This window comes from Uranotaenia lowii, chromosome 2 (genome assembly GCF_029784155.1).
Source record: "Uranotaenia lowii strain MFRU-FL chromosome 2, ASM2978415v1, whole genome shotgun sequence".
In the NCBI taxonomy this organism is placed as follows: domain Eukaryota; kingdom Metazoa; phylum Arthropoda; class Insecta; order Diptera; family Culicidae; genus Uranotaenia; species Uranotaenia lowii.
In genome coordinates this window covers 33543548-33558725 of record NC_073692.1, presented here as the reverse complement: position 1 = coordinate 33558725, position 15178 = coordinate 33543548, and the positions used below count along the sequence as shown (strand labels likewise).

Below are 15178 nucleotides of genomic sequence, written 5' to 3'. Positions count from 1 at the left end.
CATAGAGAGAATTTTTTAAGATTTGAAAACTTCAGATAAATAGAATAGATTAGAAGAAAATTACAGTGGTTTAAAATGAACATGGTAGAAATTTTTAAGAAGCCTTTTTATCACATACTTAACTTTTGTTGTGATGAAAATGTATCTTAATAATTTCTTCCCGCTCATTTTCAACACCTGTTATTTTCTTCTAATCTTCTTCTATCGATCTATAATTTTCAAATCTTAAAATGTTCACACTATGAGAACATAGCATTCACCGATAAGACCGTTTATATTATCAAACAAAACTCACGGTGATTTATTTTATTTTATTAATAAGATCTGTTCAAAGTTTTTAAGAGAACAATTTTCATTTGAGAGAACTGAATGCTAAGAGCAAGTTCACTGGTGTTGGGAAAAAGTGGTAGAAATTTTGTCATTTTGAAAATTTTACCATGCAAAAATGTTTTCAAGATCTTGGGGCGTTGTATTTTTTTACAACACTGTTTCTATTCCTGCCGTATGTGATAGAAATATTGCTATTTTTGCATCACAGCATGCGAAAATACAACACGTGTTGTAAAAAAACTAGAAGGCCACAGATCTTGAAAATGTTTTTGCATGGCATAATTTTCAAAATGTGCCGTAAGTGTCTAAATTTCTACCACTTTTTCCCAACACCAGTGAACTTGCTCTAAATCTTTCCAATAGTTGTTAAAACTTCGCAATCCACCCCATTTGCTTGGTAATTACAGTCAGTGAAAATATGTTGTCAAGCATTCACAAATCTCCCCTTCCCCACCGAAATTTCAACGTCTCGCTGCATTTTAAAACCCATTACCACCAATGAGCTAATCAGTGTCTTGTTCCTAGTCGATTGTCAAATTGGCGTTGTTCGAGGCTAATCTCCCCCAGGAATTGTTATTGCATTAAAGGCGAATATTTCGGCAATCACGTAACTAATCCAACCGTGAGACGCTAATCGGTTTTCCTTAACCTGAAAGCGCCTCTGCGTTCCTACGGACAGGTCATAACTATGTATCAAAGAAGCTGATGATGGCGCGAAAGTCTTGTCACAATAGTTTTGGTGGTTGTCAGATTTTATTGAACCGAGAGCTGGTCGTTAAAAATTAGGATGCTGTTGGCTGATGAGGAGCTGTGAGAATTGAAAACATGAACGTTTATGAATATCATTAAAGCCGTTAAAGGAGTTTAAGTTCTCAAGCTTAAAATTTGAATTCAATTTTGCGCAATCGACTAATGGTCGTATTAAATTTCTATTGCCTATACTCTATGTAGCAACATCAATTGACTCATTCCAAAAACACAAATTGTCACGGTCAATTGATTGCCCAGCATCCCAATTGAAGTGAGTCAACCTTCTAGAATCTATTCAACTGTTTTGGGACTGGACTCAAGCCAAAACCTCAACACACAACCAAATAATCAATATTTGTCCCCAGCGCAATTCGTCGATTCGGTACAGACGATGACGATGGCGCTTGCCAAAGAAAAGTCCATCATGATTCCAGGACGCCCATATGAAAATATTTTCAACTTCTACTTTCCTCGGCTTTCTTCTCATCATCAACGCCGAAACAACAACAAACATTGGCCTCAGCCAACATTCTAAATTTGTGAGGATCCCCGATTCTCGCGGCTTGTTAAAAAATCAATTACCAAACAATCAGACTTTCCCGCGTGTCTTCCCCGCACGTCACCGACTCCAGGTTCCAGGGAATGATTAATCGAGAACCCACTTATGAAGTCGGGTTAGAAGGTATCCCGCATACAAACATTTTTGTTTTGCCTCTTCTCCCGCCGCGCTGCCGTTTGTTTTCAAGAATGAGTTCAATTTCTTGCTTAGATTAGCTAGACTCAAAGAGCCTTTGAAAAACCAGCCTTTGAGTATTTTTCATTGCTGAAACAAGTGCTTTTTAAATGGGTGAACTCAGCAGTGAGTTGAGTATTGAAGCGCCTGTCTTTAGCAACAGCGATCTTCTGATCTGATCTCGTATCTCGCTGTGTTTATTGGAATTGGAGGACTTTTTGATACCCGCTAATCAACGAAAGATTTATTGAGTAAGCGAAAGACTTACTGTAAGTTTGAATAGACTTACTTATAATTAAACTTAGTCAAACAAAATTTAAGGAAAGAAAAGTAAAATTTAAGATCACAGTTAGTCTTCCCTTGATGTTGATTATTTTTCTGGAATATGAATGATTTTAAAGAAAAATAACCATTTAAAGTTACCTTTCAAGAAAATCATAAAAATCAAGGAAATCGAGGAAATCAAGAAAATCAAGAAAATCAAGAAAATCAAGAAAATCAAGAAAATCAAGAAAATCAAGAAAATCAAGAAAATCAAGAAAATCAAGAAAATCAAAAAAATCAAGAAAATCAAGAAAATCAAGAAAATCAAGAAAATCAAGAATTTCAAGAAAATCAAGAAAATCAAGAAAATCAAAAAAATCAAGAAAATCAAGAAAATCAAGAAAATCAAGAACATCAAGAAAATCAAGAAAATCAAGAAAATCAAGAAAATCAAGAAAATTTAGAAAATTATGCAAATCTGAAAAATCATGAAAATCAAGAAAATCAAGAAAATCAAGAAAATCAAGAAACTCAAGAAAATCAAGAAAATCAAGAACATCAAGAAAATCAAGAAAATCAAGTAAATCAAGAAAATCAAGAAAATCAAGAAAATCAAGAAAATCAAGAAAATCAAGAAAATCAAGAAAATCAAGAAAATCAAGAAAATCAAGAAAATCAAGAAAATCAAGAAAACCAAGAAAATCAGGAAAATCAAGAAAATCAAGAAAATCAAGAAAATCAAGAAAATCAAGAAAATCAAGAAAATCAAGAAAACCAAGACAATCAAAAAATCAAGAAAATCAAGAAAATCAAGAAAATAAAAAAAAATTAAGAAAATGAAAAAAAACAAGAAAATCAAGAAAATCAAGAGAATCAAGAAATTAAAGAAAGTCAAGAAAATCAAGGAAATCAAGAAAATCTTGAAAATCATGAAAAAAAATCAAGAAAATCAAGAAACTCAAGAAAATCAAGAAAATCAAGAAAATCAAGAAAATCAAGAAAATCAAGAAAATCAAGAAAATCAAGAAAATCAAGAACATCAAGAAAATCAAGAAAATCAAGAAAATCAAGAAAATCAAGAAAATTTAGAAAATTATGCAAATCTGAAAAATCATGAAAATCAAGAACATCAAGAAAATCAAGAAAATCAAGAAAATCAAGAAATTCAAGAAAATCAAGAAAATCAAGAACATCAAGAAAATCGAGAAAATCAAGAAAATCAAAAAAATCAAAAAAATCAAGAAAATCAAGAAAATCAAGAAAATCAAGAAAATCAAGAAAATCAAGAAAATCAAGAAAATCAAGAAAATCAAGAAAATCAAGAAAATCAAGAAAATCAAGAACATCAAGAAAATCAAGAAAATCAAGAAAATCAAGAAAATCAAGAAAATCAAGAAAATCAAGAAAATCAAGAAAATCAAGAAAATCAAGAAAATCAAGAAAATCAAGAAAATCAAGAAAATCAAGAAAATCAAGAAAATCAAGAAAATCAAGAAAATCAAGAAAATCAAGAAAATCAAGAAAATCAAGAAAATCAAGAAAATCAAGAAAATCAAGAAAATCAATAAAATCAAGAAAATCAAGAAAATCAAGAAAATCAAGAAAATCAAGAAAATCAAGAAAATCAAGAAAATCAAGAAAATCAAGAAAATCAAGAAAATCAAGAAAATCAAGAAAACCAAGACAATCAAAAAATCAAGAAAATCAAGAAAATCAAGAAAATAAAAAAAAATTAAGAAAATGAAAAAAAACAAGAAAATCAAGAAAATCAAGAGAATCAAGAAATTAAAGAAAGTCAAGAAAATCAAGGAAATCAAGAAAATCTTGAAAATCATGAAAAAAAATCAAGAAAATCAAGAAACTCAAGAAAATCAAGAAAATCAAGAAAATCAAGAAAATCAAAAAAATCAAGAAAATCAAGAAAATCAAGAAAATCAAGAACATCAAGAAAATCAAGAAAATCAAGAAAATCAAGAAAATCAAGAAAATCAAGAAAATTTAGAAAATTATGCAAATCTGAAAAATCATGAAAATCAAGAACATCAAGAAAATCAAGAAAATCAAGAAAATCAAGAAATTCAAGAAAATCAAGAAAATCAAGAACATCGAGAAAATCGAGAAAATCAAGAAAATCAAAAAAATCAAGAAAATCAAGAAAATCAAGAAAATCAAGAAAATCAAGAAAATCAAGAAAATCAAGAAAATCAAGAACATCAAGAAAATCAAGAAAATCAAGAAAATCAAGAAAATCAAGAAAATCAAGAAAATCAAGAAAATCAAGAAAATCAAGAAAATCAAGAAAATCAAGAAAATCAAGAAAATCAAGAAAATCAAGAAAATCAAGAAAATCAAGAAAATCAAGAAAATCAAGAAAATCAAGAAAATCAAGAAAATCAAGAAAATCAAGAAAATCTAGAAAATCAAGAAAATCAAGAAAATCAAGAAAATCAAGAAAATCAAGAAAATCAAGAAAATCAAGAAAATCAAGAAAATCAAGAAAATCAAGAAAATCAAGAAAATCAAGAAAATCAAGAAAATCAAGAAAATCAAGAAAATCAAGAAAATCAAGAAAATCAAGAAAATCAAGAAAATCAAGAAAATCAAGAAAATCAAGAAAATCAAGAAAATCAAGAAAATCAAGACAATCAGGAAAATCAAGAAAATCAAGAAAATCAAGAAAATCAAGAAAATCAAGAAAATCAAGGAAATCAAGAAAATCAAGAAAATCAAGAAAATCAAGGAAATCAAGAAAATCAAGAAAATCAAGAAAATCAAGAAAATCAAGAAAATCAATAAAATCTAGAAAATCAAGAAAATCAAGAAAATCAAGAAAATCACGAAAATCAAGAAAATCAAGAAAATCAAGAAAATCAAGAAAATCAAGAAAATCAAGGAAATCAATAAAATCAAGAAAATCAAGAAAATCAAGAAAATCAAGGAAATCAAGAAAATCAAGAAAATCAAGAAAATCAAGAAAATCAATAAAATCAAGAAAATCAAGAAAATCAAGAAAATCAAGAAAATCAAGAAAATTAAGAAAATTAAGAAAATTAAGAAAATCAAGAAAATCAAGAAAATCAAGAAAATCAAGAAAATCAAGAAAATCAAGAAAATCAAGAAAATCATGCAAAATTATGGAAATCTTTTTGATTTTTGTGATTTCAATCAAGAAAATCAAGAAAGTTCTTGAAAATCAAGAAAATTATGCAAATCACAAAAATCAAGAAATACAAAAAAATCCAGAAAATCAAAATCAACAGAAAAATCAAGAAAATCTTTAAAAAAAACCAAGAAAATCAAGAAAATTAAGAAAATCAAAAAAATCAAGAAAATCAAGAAAATCAAGAAAATCAAGAAAATCAAGAAAATCAAGAAAATCAAGAAAATCAAGAAAATCAAGAAAATCAAGAAAATCAAGAAAATCAAGAAAATCAAGAAAATCAAGAAAATCAAGAAAATCAAGAAAATCAAGAAAATCAAGAAAATCAAGAAAATCAAGAAAATCAAGAAAATCAAGAAAATCAAGAAAATCAAGAAAATCAAGGAAATCAAGAAAATCAAGAAAATCAAGAAAATCAAGAAAATCAAGAAAACCAAGAAAATCATGAAAATCAAGAAAATCAAGAAAATCAAGAAAATCAAGAAAATCAAAAAAATCAAGAAAATCAAGAAAATCAAGAAAATCATGAAAATCATGAAAATCAAGAAAATCGAGAAAATCAAGAAAATCAAGAAAAACAAGAAAATCAAGAAAATCATGAAAATTTTGAAAATTTTAAAAATCAAGAATATCAAGAAAATCAAAAAAATTAAGGTGTGTTTTGATAATATTTATTTTTAATTTGAAAATTTAACTGCTTAGAAATTATTATGAAGCAATATTCTAATTCAGAATATGGAACATCATTAAATTCTGTTATGATTTCTTTTTGTATTTATAAGTAGTTTTTTTTTTAATGTTTTGAGTTTGTGTGATAATCATGAGTATGGCAATGATGTTAGAAATTCTTTTCCTATTTTATTGTGTATTTTGGTACTGTTTATATTTTTAGTTGAATTTGAATTTCGAAACCCGCCATCCATCTTTATTAAAATTCATTAAAATAAGTTCTGTTATCAGAGTTATAAGAGATTTTTCTAAAACCTCTGATATTGATCCACATAGATAAGATCATTGAAATGATAAGCAAAGTTTTTAAATTCACTGAAAAACCACTTTATTAAAGATTTTCCGCATTTTTCGTCCAAGAATTTATGTTTCAATTTACCTTTTTGATTCTTGAAAATTTGAAAAGATTTCAAAGGCTTCAAAATAACTTGAAATAAGTTAGTCCTATATTAGGATTTTTAACGCTGATTACTTAAAAATTTTAGGACATCGGTACTGTGAATCGTGGTTTTTCAAGTAAAATATCTTTACGATGAAGTTTTTGGAAATAGAATTTAAAATTTTTGTTTGACTAGAATCCACAATAATTTTTTCGGCTAATTTGATGTCATAATCCTATTTATCCGTTAATATGAAAGAACTAATGTTTTCACCTTTTAAAAGGATTCATTTCTTTCCAGAAATTAAAAACAGATAAACTAAGCATTTTTAACCAAATTTGATTGATTAATAATTTTTCTTTTAAATAATCAGCTGAGCACATTTATTGTACTTTTTTAAAGACAGAAGTGATCACGTCTCCACTATGCTTTAAAATGTTCTCATCCGTAGTTTTGATATTATTTAGTCGCCAATCTTCTATTGAGGATTTTGAACACACATTTCTACATTTCTACAATACAAAAGAGAACAAAATTTTTCAATGTGATGATAATATTTCTTATAAATTCAACCCGCTCATTTTCACAATCTTTTATTGCTTCTAACTTTCTTTCCGTTCTTAAAAAAATTTCATAATCTCAGGATGTTCTTACTAAAATGGACATCACTTTTCACCGATAAGGCCGATAAATGAAGTGATGAAGAAAAATATAATCTAAAGAAAAAAAAACTACAATATTATTATTGCACTTATGCCTGTAAAGAGAAGACTAAAAATATTTAAATCGCTCTAAAATAGGCCAACTTGTAAGATTGTGAGATAAATGCGTATTCAAAGTGAAGTACATATTTGTTACTTAGGCGTGAAAAAACATGTTTTAAAGTTGTTTTCCTAACTTTTGCAGCTGTTTTCTCTGAATCCTCAAAATGTTTCATACGACGTAATAAAGCGCACGCGAGATTTAAACAAGTCACTGGCATATCCATTATTTCCAGTTCAAGTTAAAAAAAAACAGAATTGATCCACCAAATATAATGGGAATAAAACATGTTTTGACAGTACTAGATCAATTTTTTATTCAAAACCTTTTTTCTCGGCGTTATTCAGCATACAACAGACTTAGACTAAATAGAGAAAAAGCACTTGAATTAGACTCTTCCAGTGCTAACAAACAAAACATGAAAAATCATTATCCGAATTCTCTTTACAAACAACATTGCTGGGCTAAATCAGGTAGGGTCATCCAGCACAAGTCAGTCACCATCGAGGTAATTAATCATCTTTGCAAGTAGTCAGACAGACAGTGAGAGAGTCAGTCACTGGAAGACGATCCGGGTGGGAGATGGAAGATCATTGAAGAAATACTTCTTGACTGGGTTTCGGACACGAGAAATCTCGGTACGATCTGAAGAAGATATTTGACGTAGAAGATGGGAAGTGGCTAGTTGTACCTTCCTACAGACTTCGGAAAAAAACCACGGGGGAGAGAGGGTTGGAACCGAATTTGTCAGATCGTACAATGAAATGCTTTTATATTTAGAAATGTTTGTTTGTTGTACCACCAAGCAGTAGCGATAAATAATGACGGTTCAAGGTATGAGGCGATGAATAAGCAATTTATTAGCTTGAATATACCAATAAACAATTGAAGCACTTACAGAGTTTAATGATTGTTTTATTACGATTCTTTACAATCCAAATATTTCTAATCCAAATTTATCATAGAAGTATTAGATTAGTCAAAAAAAAATAACAACAGCAGTTTATTGATCCCTACAATTGGCACAATTTTCCCATATGTTTGGATAATGTTGAATTCCCAACAATTTGTTTTGCTGAAAACTTACATAAACTATTTTTCATTGAAAATCAATCAATTAAAACCCTGTGGATCATTCTAAACAAATTAAAATCTGGTTTCCTTATTTAAAAGATGGTAAAAGCAACTCAAATTCTACTTTAAATTTGTTATTTTCGGCTGTATTATGTACCATTTGGGTGAATATGGACCCAATAAGAAAAATTACACTAGTTTACAAAATTTAAAAAAAATCGAGAACTTGATTAACTGACCAACATTTTTAATGTAAAATCGGGCACTGAATCCGAAAATGAAATTCAAAAAAATCTCAGTAGAACCGTTTTTGAGTTATGCTCCAAATATGAAATTTCGAAAAAATTAAAAAAGTTCTTGTACTTAGATTAAAATTTCTCGGACGGCATAATAGTAATTTGAAATCACTCTTTTGCATATTGAAGGCGAATAAGTTTTCTATCGATCATCTGAACACTGTTTTTGCGTTTGACCAACAGTATTGTTGATATTAGTGACTTTATGAGAAAAAAAAATTAAAAATAGGCATTGTTTTAGAGAAAATTTTGTTTCAACGAAAGTTTTAGACTCGATGGAAGCATTTGAAAAATCTGATTTTCTTTTGCGCTTGAATTTCAAAATAAAACAAAGATTCCAAGTGGTTATTTATCAAAATCGGTTGAAAATTGAAGAAGTTATGGCTACTTTACCATAACTGAAATTTTTGGAGTTTTTAATAATTTAACGAACCGCAGTACACTTATCATAGTATAGGAAGAATGGAACATGATAAATTTCACTCGCTCTAAGTCAAAATTATTTATTAGCTTACCAGAAGGTCACATGCCAAGTTTCAGGAAGATCTGACCAGGTTGGGGTTGCTTAAGTCTCAAACGTGAATAAAATTTTGAGGTATTTTGCCCGGAAGGAACGAAAAATACTGGTTTTTCATCAATAACTTTTTTAATCACTAGCTGATTGTTTTTTATGGTTGATTTTCTTAAAGCCTAAGTTAAGACAAATATTTCACCGGAAGACTGTAACTCGATTGGATTAGAAACAGAAAAGTTATTGCGGTTCAAAGGCCGCAAATTTTGTCCAATACACAATGAGTACTTTTTACGCATTGCGTTTTATACGACAATTTTCGACTAAAATACAATCTTTGAACCGCAATAACTTTTCTGTTTCAAATCCAATCGAGTTACAGTCTTCGGGTGAAATATTTGTCTCAACTTAGGCTTTAAGAAAATCAACCATAAAAAACGATCAGCTAGTGATGAAAAAAGTTATTGATGAAAAACCAGTATTTTTCGTTCCTTCCGGGCAAAATACCTCAAAATTTTATTTACGTTTAAGACTTAAGCAACCCCTCCCTATGGTCAGATCTTCCTGAAACTTGGCATGTGACTTTCTGGTAAGCTAATAAATAATTTTGACTAAGAGCGAGTGAAATTTATCATTTTTCATTCTTCCTATACTATGATAAGTGTACTGCGGTTCGTTAAATTATTAAAAACTCCAAAAATTTCAGTTATGGTAAAGTAGCCATAACTTCTTCAATTTTCAACCGATTTTGATAAATAACCACTTGAAATCTTTGTTTTAAATTGACATTTAAGCGCAAAAGAAAATCAGATTTTTTAAATGCTACCATCTGTAGGGATGAGATGAAGAATATACAGAAAATAAATCAAATTTAATTAGGAATAAAATAAAATAATAGTTGTATTCGGCAACACTGTAGATGAATAAAATAAAATAAATTTCTATGAGAACATATGCTATTTTGGCAGCACTTGACAAACAAACAAAACAAAGTCAGTCATTGATCTATTCTTGCGAGCGACAGACGTGTTTAAGTGAATCTCTGAATTGAGATTCGAAAAATCACGACAATGGCGTGGTTGGTAGAATAAGCACAAACAGCGCAGATATTTAAGGCTGCTGCTGCTAATTGTTTTGATTTGGCCTTCCGGTGGAAACAAAACGGAATTGCCCCTGAAAAGCGCAGATATCTAAGGCTGCTGCTGCTGATTGTTTTGATTTGGCCTTCCGGTGGAAATAAGACGGAATTGCCCCTGAAAAGCGCAGATATTTAAGGCTGCTGCTGCTGATTGTTTTGATTTGGCCTTCCGGTGGAAATTAAACGGAATTGCCCCTGAAAAGCGCAGATATCTAAGGCTGCTGCTGCTGATTGTTTTGATTTGGCCTTCCGGTGGAAATAAGACGGAATTGCCCCTGAAAAGCGCAGATATTTAAGGCTGCTGCTGCTGATTGTTTTGATTTGGCCTTCCGGTGGAAACAAAACGGAATTGCCCCTGAAAAGCGCAGATATCTAAGGCTGCTGCTGCTGATTGTTTTGATTTGGCCTTCCGGTGGAAATAAGACGGAATTGCCCCTGAAAAGCGCAGATATTTAAGGCTGCTGCTGCTGATTGTTTTGATTTGGCCTTCCGGTGAAAATTAAACGGAATTGCCCCTGAAAAGCGCAGATATCTAAGGCTGCTGCTGCTGATTGTTTTGATTTGGCCTTCCGGTGGAAATAAGACGGAATTGCCCCTGAAAAGCGCAGATATCTAAGGCTGCTGCTGCTGATTGTTTTGATTTGGCCTTCCGGTGGAAATTAAACGGAATTGCCCCTGAAAAGCGCAGATATTTAAGGCTGCTGCTGCTGATTGTTTTGATTTGGCCTTCCGGTAGAAATAAGATGGAATTGCCCCTGAAAAGCGCAGATATCTAAGGCTGCTGCTGCTGATTGTTTTGATTTGGCCTTCCGGTGGAAATAAGACGGAATTGCCCCTGAAAAGCGCAGATATTTAAGGCTGCTGCTGCTGATTGTTTTGATTTGGCCTTCCGGTGGAAATAAGACGGAATTGCCCCTGAAAAGCGCAGATATTTAAGGCTGCTGATGCTGATTGTTTTGATTTGGCCTTCCGGTGGAAACAAGACGGAATTGCCCTTGAAAAGCGCAGATATTTAAGGCTGCTGCTGCTGATTGTTTTGATTTGGCCTTCCGGTGGAAATAAGACGGAATTGCCCCTGAAAAGCGCAGATATCTAAGGCTGTTGCTGCTGATTGTTTTGATTTGGCCTTCCGGTGGAAATAAGACGGAATTGCCCCTGAAAAGCGCAGATATCTAAGGCTGCTGCTGCTGATTGTTTTGATTTGGCCTTTCGGTGGAAATAAGACGGAATTGCCCCTGAAAAGCGCAGATATCTAAGGCTGCTGCTGCTGATTGTTTTGATTTGGCCTTCCGGTGGAAATAAGACGGAATTGCCCCTGAAAAGGGCAGATATCTAAGGCTGCTGCTGCTGATTGTTTTGATTTGGCCTTCCGGTGGAAATAAGACGGAATTGCCCCTGAAAAGCGCAGATATTTAAGGCTGCTGCTGCTGATTGTTTTGATTTGGCCTTCCGGTGGAAATAAGACGGAATTGCCCCTGAAAAGCGCAGATATTTAAGGCTGCTGCTGCTGATTGTTTTGATTTGGCCTTCCGGGGGAAACTAAACGGAATTGCCCCTGAAAAGCGCAGATATCTAAGGCTGCTGCTGCTAATTTTTTTTGATTTGGCCTTCCGGTGGAAATAAGACGGAATTGCCCCTGAAAAGCGCAGATATCTAAGGCTGCTGCTGCTGATTGTTTTGATTTGACCTTCCGGTGGAAATAAGACGGAATTGCCCCTGAAAAGCGCAGATATTTAAGGCAGCTGCTGCTGATTGTTTTGATTTGGCCTTCCGGTGGAAACAAGACGGAATTGCCCTTGAAAAGCGCAGATATTTAAGGCTGCTGCTGCTGATTGTTTTGATTTGGCCTTCCGGTGGAAATAAGACGGAATTGCCCCTGAAAAGCGCAGATATCTAAGGCTGTTGCTGCTGATTGTTTTGATTTGGCCTTCCGGTGGAAATAAGACGGAATTGCCCCTGAAAAGCGCAGATATCTAAGGCTGCTGCTGCTGATTGTTTTGATTTGGCCTTTCGGTGGAAATAAGACGGAATTGCCCCTGAAAAGCGCAGATATCTAAGGCTGCTGCTGCTGATTGTTTTGATTTGGCCTTCCGGTGGAAATAAGACGGAATTGCCCCTGAAAAGGGCAGATATCTAAGGCTGCTGCTGCTGATTGTTTTGATTTGGCCTTCCGGTGGAAATAAGACGGAATTGCCCCTGAAAAGCGCAGATATTTAAGGCTGCTGCTGCTGATTGTTTTGATTTGGCCTTCCGGTGGAAATAAGACGGAATTGCCCCTGAAAAGCGCAGATATTTAAGGCTGCTGCTGCTGATTGTTTTGATTTGGCCTTCCGGTGGAAACTAAACGGAATTGCCCCTGAAAAGCGCAGATATCTAAGGCTGCTGCTGCTAATTTTTTTTGATTTGGCCTTCCGGTGGAAATAAGACGGAATTGCCCCTGAAAAGCGCAGATATCTAAGGCTGCTGCTGCTGATTGTTTTGATTTGACCTTCCGGTGGAAATAAGACGGAATTGCGCAGGCTGCTGCTGCTGATTGTTTTGATTTGGCCTTCCGGTGGAAATAAGACGGAATTGCCCCTGAAAAGCGCAGATATCTAAGGCTGTTGCTGCTGATTGTTTTGATTTGGCCTTCCGGTGGAAATAAGACGGAATTGCCCCTGAAAAGCGCAGATATCTAAGGCTGCTGCTGCTGATTGTTTTGATTTGGCCTTTCGGTGGAAATAAGACGGAATTGCCCCTGAAAAGCGCAGATATCTAAGGCTGCTGCTGCTGATTGTTTTGATTTGGCCTTCCGGTAGAAATAAGACGGAATTGCCCCTGAAAAGCGCAGATATTTAAGGCTGCTGCTGCTGATTGTTTTGATTTGGCCTTCCGGTAGAAATAAGATGGAATTGCCCCTGAAAAGCGCAGATATCTAAGGCTGCTGCTGCTGATTTTTTTTTATTTGGCCTTCCGGTGGAAATAAGACGGAATTGCCCCTGAAAAGCGCAGATATCTTAGGCTGCTGCTGCTGATTGTTTTGATTTGGCCTTCCGGTGGAAATAAGACGGAATTGCCCCTGAAAAGCGCAGATATTTAAGGCTGCTGCTGCTGATTGTTTTGATTTGGCCTTCCGGTGGAAATAAGACGGAATTGCCCCTGAAAAGCGCAGATATTTAAGGCTGCTGATGCTGATTGTTTTGATTTGGCCTTCCGGTGGAAACAAGACGGAATTGCCCTTGAAAAGCGCAGATATTTAAGGCTGCTGCTGCTGATTGTTTTGATTTGGCCTTCCGGTGGAAATAAGACGGAATTGCCCCTGAAAAGCGCAGATATCTAAGGCTGTTGCTGCTGATTGTTTTGATTTGGCCTTCCGGTGGAAATAAGACGGAATTGCCCCTGAAAAGCGCAGATATCTAAGGCTGCTGCTGCTGATTGTTTTGATTTGGCCTTCCGGTGGAAATAAGACGGAATTGCCCCTGAAAAGCGCAGATATTTAAGGCTGCTGCTGCTGATTGTTTTGATTTGGCCTTCCGGTGGAAATAAGACGGAATTGCCCCTGAAAAGCGCAGATATTTAAGGCTGCTGCTGCTGATTGTTTTGATTTGGCCTTCCGGTGTAAATAAGACGGAATTGCCCCTGAAAAGCGCAGATATTTAAGGCTGCTGCTGCTGATTGTTTTGATTTGGCCTTCCGGTGGAAACGAAACGGAATTGCCCCTGAAAAGCGCAGATATCTAAGGCTGCTGCTGCTAATTTTTTTTGATTTGGCCTTCCGGTGGAAATAAGACGGAATTGCCCCTGAAAAGCGCAGATATCTAAGGCTGCTGCTGCTGATTGTTTTGATTTGACCTTCCGGTGGAAATAAGACGGAATTGCCCCTGAAAAGCGCAGATATTTAAGGCTGCTGCTGCTGATTGTTTTGATTTGGCCTTCCGGTGGAAACAAGACGGAATTGCCCTTGAAAAGCGCAGATATTTAAGGCTGCTGCTGCTGATTGTTTTGATTTGGCCTTCCGGTGGAAATACGACGGAATTGCCCCTGAAAAGCGCAGATATCTAAGGCTGCTGCTGCTGATTGTTTTGATTTGGCCTTCCGGTGGAAATAAGACGGAATTGCCCCTGAAAAGCGCAGATATCTAAGGCTGCTGCTGCTGATTGTTTTGATTTGGCCTTTCGGTGGAAATAAGACGGAATTGCCCCTGAAAAGCGCAGATATCTAAGGCTGCTGCTGCTGATTGTTTTGATTTGGCCTTCCGGTGGAAATAAGACGGAATTGCCCCTGAAAAGGGCAGATATCTAAGGCTGCTGCTGCTGATTGTTTTGATTTGGCCTTCCGGTGGAAATAAGACGGAATTGCCCCTGAAAAGCGCAGATATTTAAGGCTGCTGCTGCTGATTGTTTTGATTTGGCCTTCCGGTGGAAATAAGACGGAATTGCCCCTGAAAAGCGCAGATATTTAAGGCTGCTGCTGCTGATTGTTTTGATTTGGCCTTCCGGTGGAAACTAAACGGAATTGCCCCTGAAAAGCGCAGATATCTAAGGCTGCTGCTGCTAATTTTTTTTGATTTGGCCTTCCGGTGGAAATAAGACGGAATTGCCCCTGAAAAGCGCAGATATCTAAGGCTGCTGCTGCTGATTGTTTTGATTTGACCTTCCGGTGGAAATAAGATGGAATTGCCCCTGAAAAGCGCAGATATTTAAGGCTGCTGCTGCTGATTGTTTTGATTTGGCCTTCCGGTGGAAATAAGACGGAATTGCCCCTGAAAAGCGCAGATATCTAAGGCTGTTGCTGCTGATTGTTTTGATTTGGCCTTCCGGTGGAAATAAGACGGAATTGCCCCTGAAAAGCGCAGATATCTAAGGCTGCTGCTGCTGATTGTTTTGATTTGGCCTTTCGGTGGAAATAAGACGGAATTGCCCCTGAAAAGCGCAGATATCTAAGGCTGCTGCTGCTGATTGTTTTGATTTGGCCTTCCGGTAGAAATAAGACGGAATTGCCCCTGAAAAGCGCAGATATTTAAGGCTGCTGCTGCTGATTGTTTTGATTTGGCCTTCCGGTAGAAATAAGATG

At 34.7% G+C, this 15178-nt stretch overlaps 1 protein-coding gene across 5 annotated transcripts in view; it reads left to right on the top strand.

Moving 5' to 3' along the window:
• The window catches only part of LOC129750037 (voltage-dependent L-type calcium channel subunit beta-1), a 442665-nt gene that overhangs the window by 93511 nt on the left and 333976 nt on the right, over positions 1–15178 (top strand). The gene's annotated exons all lie outside the window — the stretch shown is intronic.